Raw genomic sequence first — 6,938 nt, 5'->3', positions numbered from 1 at the left:
CAAATCTGTCATTTCAGTATTTCCTAAGATTAATATTAATTTGTTGTATAAAACATCTGTGTTTAGTCAATAGTATTTCTTCTAAATACAGAGGAAGTTTTATCTGAGAATTGCATGATTTCCTAGCGACCCTGGCTACCTATTCTAACAGGACATCGTTTTCCAGATATATTCTTGATTTTGACTAAGAATGTCAAGAGACACTGTTTTTTAGTGTTTTAATTAATTTTTTCTACAATCTTAGAATGAAAATATTCTAGCAGAAAAGACCACAGAAACCTTGTAATATATCTCCTCAATATACAAAAGCCAGATTTGAGGTCAATTTAAATGGCTAACTTAGGATATGTGAAGTAATTAGCAACAAGTGCTGAAGCCAGATTTCAAGTCTCATAATATCCACTCCAAAACTGTGAGACGCTATGTAGGTTCCTTAAAGTTGACATATTATGTATAGTAGTGTAAGGGATTTTCAAAATAGGTGGAAGAAGCCTTTACCTTGGACTGACAGATTTGCTGAGAAAAGACAAAAAGGATCACAGCAGGTTCAGATGAAAAATTGACAGGAGCTTCTACCTAACTCCGATACTGAGTCAGCGTGAGATGCATAGATGACAGCAACCAATACACTAAAAAATTATATATGTAAGAAAAGATGCAGCCTAGCAAATGCATAAAAGTATGTAACTGTGGTAATTATTAGTAATTATTAATAATGGCAGGGCCCACCAGTCTTCTGTCAGTAAATTGATTGTACACAGGTTTACTGCCTGGGCAATTTGTTTATCTTGCCTGAATTATTATCATAATAGCATGTGTGAACCAGTCTTCTTAAAAGGGTAAAGATTTGAGTCTCTTCTTGTTAATTTTGTTAATTTATTGTTTAGTAATGGCAGCAGCAACAACCACCACAAAAATAATAGCAAATACTTACAGGGTGTTAAATACATACCCTGTGTTAGTACTGTATAACACTTCACATATTTGCACTCCTTTAAATACTTTAGGTATTTCTAAATACATTACATATCTTAACTCCTTTAATTGCAACAAAGCCTATAAGTTTGATGCTATTTTTACCCCCGATTTACAAATGCGGAAACAGAAAGAAACATTAAGTTGAGGAGTAAGACACACTCTGGAGATAATACTCTAAACTACCTTTTAAAAGTGTAGAATTAGCTTTACAAAAAATAAAAAACAAAAAGCTTGCCACATTAGCCAAAATTGAGAAGAAGGGTTGTATTCCAAACTAATGCTTTCTGCTGATATTGGCAGAATTTTTGCTGCTCTAATAGTTTCTGTTTAATGAGCAAATTGCTTTAAGTACACACATAACACTACAGCACCAAGGATGTGGATATTTAGCCAGTTCCTTTCTCCTCTGTGATAGCTCCGGCTCTGCTTATTTGTACAATAGCACTTTGAATTTAACCTTTAGAAAAACACAAGAAATTAACATTATAAACTTCTTTAAATTGCCAATGAATAAAAGGAGCAATGAAATCAGTAATTTATTAAATAAAACATAATGGAAGCATTCATTCAGATGTTGTCATGAGAACACTAATTAATAATAAAAACTTATCCTATTGATTTGCGAGCTTTTCAGTTAGGAGACTTCCAGATAACATTGAGAAATAAGCATTGTACATTCTTAAATAGAGATTTCATGAATAGCTCATATCCTTATATAGCACCCTTCTTTTGGGGGGCAAGTGAATACCTTGCAGGGAATATCCTCTGAAAGAGACTGCTTCATGAGAAAAAGCAGAAAGATTCTCTTCTAGGTCACTAATAAGGCCTGATTATTTTGTCATGTCATATTGCTCTTCCTTTTCCTCTTTGTCTTCATAAATTGTATCAGTTCTCCAAAACCCAGCTTATCTCATCCCTTTAAGTTCTCCTTTAGTTTGACTTCTTTTCTTCTTTGACTTTCCAGGACACTGAGATCTATACATAGCATCTAGCACTAAGTTATATGATATTTCTATTTTTGGTTATTGATTCTAAGTACTAGGCTGAGCATTAATGTTATAATATACACCCTGCTGGTGGTGCATTCTGTCTCATGTTTCTCTACCTCCATAGCACCTATCAAAGAGCCTCAGGCAGGAGACTCTCAGGAGCATTCTGCTCCTTTTGTCTACTAAAAAGAAAAAGTGTATATTCATTCAGAGGTCTTTGCATAGTGCTCTGTTGAGATCTATAGATGCAGAAAGTTAAAAGTCCAGAAAATCAATCATTTTCAACTTACATAATATTGGATATGAAAGTCTTTTAGTTTTTCCAATCTAGTCAGATGTCATTACCAAATTATCTTATATCCAATAAACTCATTTTTAAGGTTGAATAATGTTCTATGTGTGTGTGCATGCACATTTGTGTATAACCACATTTTCTCTATCCATTTATCCACTGATGGATGCTTAGGTTGATTTCACGTCTTAGCTATGATGAATAGTAGTACTGCAATCAACATGGGAGTGCAAATGTCTCTTTAATATACTGATTTCCTTTCTTTGGATATATCCAAAGAAAGAGATTATTGGCTCTATTATAGATTTATTTTTAATTTTTTGAGGCACTTCCATTCTGTTTTCCATAATGGCTGTACAAAGGTTCTCTTTCCTCATATTCTGCCAACATGTATCTTTTATTTTTTTGAGAATAGACAGTTTAACAGGTGAGAAATTATATCTCATTGTGCTTTTCAGTTGCATTTCCCTGATGATTAGCAATGATAGCACCTTTTCATATACCTGTTGGCTATTTGTATGCCTTCCTTGAAAAAATGTCTACTCAGTTCTGTTGTTCGTTGTTTAATCAGATTATTTGAGGGTTGTTTTTTTTAAAAAAGTTTTCATTTTATTTTGAGACAGAGTCTCTCTCTGTCACCCAGGCTGGAGTGCAGTGGCAAAATCTCAGCTCACCACAACCTACAACTCCTGGGTTCAAGCGATTCTCCTGCCTCAACCTCCCAAGTAGCTGGGACTACAGGCTCCTGCCACCATGCCCAGCTAATTTTTTGTATTTTTAGTAGAGACAGGGTTTCACCGTGTTAGCCAGGATGGTCTTGATCTTCTGACTTCATGATCCACCCTCCTTGGCCTCTCAAAGTGCTGAGATTACAGGTGTGAGTCACCACGTCTGGCCTTTTTTAACTATTGAGTTGTACCAGTTTCTTATATATTTGGATATTAAGCTTTTATCAGACATAGGGCTTGTAAACATTTTTTCCCAATCCATAAGTTTCTCTTTCATTCTGTTGTTTCATTTGCTGTGCAAATGAAAAACTACTAAAAACTACGAAACTACTAAAATTGCTGGCTGGGCTGTAATCCTAGCACTTTGGGAAGCCGAAGTGGGCGAATCACAAGGTCAGGAGTTCAAGACCAACCTGGCCAACATGGTGAAAACCCATCTCTACTAAAAATACAAAAAATTAGCTGGGCATGGTAGTGGGAGTCTGTAATCTCAGCTACTGGGAGGCTGAGGCAGGAGAATTGCCTGAACCTGAGAGGCAGAGATTGCAGTGAGCCAAGATCCTGCCACTGCACTCCAGCCCAGGTGGCAGTGTGAGACGCTGTCTCAAAAAGTAAATAATGAAAAATAAATAAAATTGCTAAAAACAGACGCTTTTTAGTTTGATGGAATCCGACTTGCCTATTTTTGCTTTTGATGCCTGTGCATTCAGGGTCATAGCCAAAATGTCATTGTCCAAACCAATGTTAATTAGCTTTTTCCCTATGTTTTCTTCTGGTAGTTTTATGAGTTCCAGAAATATGTGGAGGTCTTATTCCATTTTGAGTTAATTTTTGTACATCACTTGACATTATGCTAAGTAAGCCAGATACAGAAAGATAAATACTACATTATTTCTATATGGAACCTAAAATAGTGAAACTCAAGAAGCAGAGGGCAGAATGGTGGTTGCTGGGGCGTGGTGAAGGAAGTAAGGGAGATGTTGGTCTGGGGATACAAAGTTTCAGTTACGCAAGATGAATATCTCTGGAGATCTAATGTACAACAGTGTGGCTATATTAACAGTACTGTATTGTATGCCTGAAATTTGCTAAGAGGGTACATCTTAAGTGTTCTCACCCCTTCATACACACACATATACACATACACAGAATCTTCAGGGATCCCAAAAAGTTTATATGAATACTTATCTAACTTATTTCTCCAAAATCCCTGTAAAACCTCAAATACTACAATAAATGACTAAATAGTGTTTTTTAAAAATAACAGACTGGGTGTGGTGGCTCACACCTGTAATCCCAGCACTTTGTGAGGCCAAGGCAGGCGTATCACTTGAAGCTAAAAGCTGGAGACCAGCCTGGCCAACTGGGCAAAACTCTATCTCTACTAAAAATATAAACATAAGCTGGATGCAGTGGCACAAGCCTGTAATCCTATATACTTGAGTGGCTGACGCACAAGAATTGCTCGAACCCAGGAGGCAGAGGTTACAGTAAGCCAGTTGTACCACTGCACTCTGGCCTGGGCAACACGGTGAGACACTGTCTCATAAATAAATAATTAATTAATTAAAATAAAAAAATTACAGTGATAACTTGTTCTGCTATTCTCTGACTGCATTAGAATCACTAAAAAGCTTTGATAGACCTATGAAATTATTAATGCTAATATTAACCCATAATAGGCTAATGGTGGATCACTTTTATGAATCTCATCTTCCTTGTCTCTTAATTTGAATTATAACTGCCATAATGTGTTTTCTAATTATTTTAAATTTACTGAATTGGCTATGAATTAAGACTAAAAGGATATATCTAGAGATTAATAAAATTCTTTGGAAAAGGTGCTTTATTTACATACTTATTTCGGTATAAGATTCACTACATCTTATAATTACACCGTGAAAAATATAAACCTTACTTACCTTTCCTCCTTGCATATTTAACAATGCCAGAATCATGCATGGCCTGTTACTTTCTAAACCATTTCCTATTGATTATATCCACTGAAATGTTGACATTGAATGATTGCTGAACTCTATCTGTACAAGCACTGAAAGTATTTGAAAGTAGAAATTACTCTTTCAATTTCATTTCTTTTATCTTTTCTAAGAACTTATCAGTGATTTCTTTCTGTATCCCATTATAGAAATGGCATTATGAAATAAAATACAAGCTGACAGTTTGCAGATTTATTATTATATTTGATATATTCACATTTTAAAGAGTGGTGCTTTGTAGTTAAATGAATCCAAAGAGATTAAATCTCTTTAAAAGTAATCAATCCTCTAAGAGTGGAATTTTCCTGCCAATGCAGCTTGATCAGACCATAATTGAGTGTGGGCTTTCAGAAATTGCAATACTTTTCATCTGCTCATCTATTTGAGGCAGAATTATTTTTTTGAGTCTCAATATCTTAAAATATTGATTTTTCTGTCTAATCATTACAATTGAATACATTCATAGTTGATTTTGATGAAAGTATCAGTATCAATAGAAAATTACATCTTGGAAATGGATTTGACTTGTGTACTTGAAAAATCAGTGTGTGTGTGAAATTTAGAAGCACAATTTTCATTAATCTTAGCATAAAGTGTTTTTATTGAAACAAAATACTTCACATATTTGTATTTTAGTAGTTGTTAAATATGTAGAATAGGTAATACCAAGTCAAGTTATTTTGAGTATCCATCACCTTGAGTATTTATCATTTCCATGTGTTAGTAACATTTCAAGTCCTCTCTCTCTCTTCTAACTACTCTGAAATATACAATACATTTGTTGCTAACTATAATCACCCTGCTGTGCTTTTGAATATTGGAGCTTATTTCTTCTATTTAATTGTATGCCTGTGCCCACTAATCAACCTCTGTTTACCCCCCAATCCCACACATCCACCCTTCCTAGCCTCTGGCATCTATAATTCTATAATTGTTGCCATGAGATCAACTTTTTTAGCTCCCACATATGAATGAAAACATATGGTATCTGTCTTTCTGTGTCTGGCTTATCTCACTTAACGTAATGACTTCCACTCCCATCCATGTTGCTGCATTTTATTCTTTTTTTTAATGGCCAAATAGTATTCCTCTGTGTATATATTCTGCATTTTTAAAAATCCACTTATACATTAATGGACAATTAGGTTCATTCTATATCTTTGCTATTGTGAATAGTGCTCCAAAGACATGCAAGTGTAGGTATCCCTTTGATACACATATTTCTTTTTCTTCAGATAAATACCCAGTAGTTGGATTGTGGGATCGTATGGTAGTATTATTTCTGATTTTTTTGAGAAATCTACATTCTGTCTTCTATAGTGGTTATACAAATTTACATTCCCATCAACATGTATGAGTTCCCTTCTCCTCACATCCTCATCAGCATCTACTAATTTTTTTTTGTCTTTTTAGTAAGAGCCATTCTAATGGGGGTAAAGTAATATCTCATTGTGGTTTTAATTTTCATTTCCCTGATGGTTAGCAACAGTGAGCATTTTGTCATATACCAGTTGATCATTTCTTTTTGATAAATGTCCATGCATGTCCTCAGCCCACTTTTTAATAGGATTTTTTAATTGTTGAGTTTCTTGTATATTTTGGATATTAGTCTCTTATTGCATGAATAGTTGGCAAATATTTTCTCCCATTCAATAGATTGTCTCTTCACTCCACAGATTGTTTCCTTACTATGTAGAAGCTCTCTAGTTTAATAGTCCCATTTGTCTATTTTTGTTATAGTTCTCTGTGCTTTTGGGGCCTCAGCCCTGAAATGTTTGTCAAGATTGATGTCTAAAGTGTCTTTTCTATGTTCTTTTCTAGTATTTTTACAGTTTCAGTTCTTATGTTTAAGTCTTTCATGAATCCTGAGTTGGTTTTCTTTTTTTTTTTAATGGAGAATCGCAACTTCTCTAGCTTTCTTTTTTTTTTTTTTTTTTTTTTTTTTTTTTTTTTT

General features: G+C 34.4%; 1 protein-coding gene across 1 annotated transcript in view; it reads left to right on the top strand.

Moving 5' to 3' along the window:
* The window catches only part of SPAG16 (sperm associated antigen 16), a 1,101,632-nt gene that overhangs the window by 976,668 nt on the left and 118,026 nt on the right, over window positions 1-6,938 (top strand). The gene's annotated exons all lie outside the window — the stretch shown is intronic.

This window comes from Cebus imitator, unplaced genomic scaffold (assembly GCF_001604975.1).
Source record: "Cebus imitator isolate Cc_AM_T3 unplaced genomic scaffold, Cebus_imitator-1.0 Scaffold89, whole genome shotgun sequence".
Classification (NCBI taxonomy): Eukaryota; Metazoa; Chordata; class Mammalia; order Primates; family Cebidae; genus Cebus; species Cebus imitator.
Note: the sequence above shows the minus strand (reverse complement) of the source record. Positions and strands in the feature narration are given on the sequence as shown.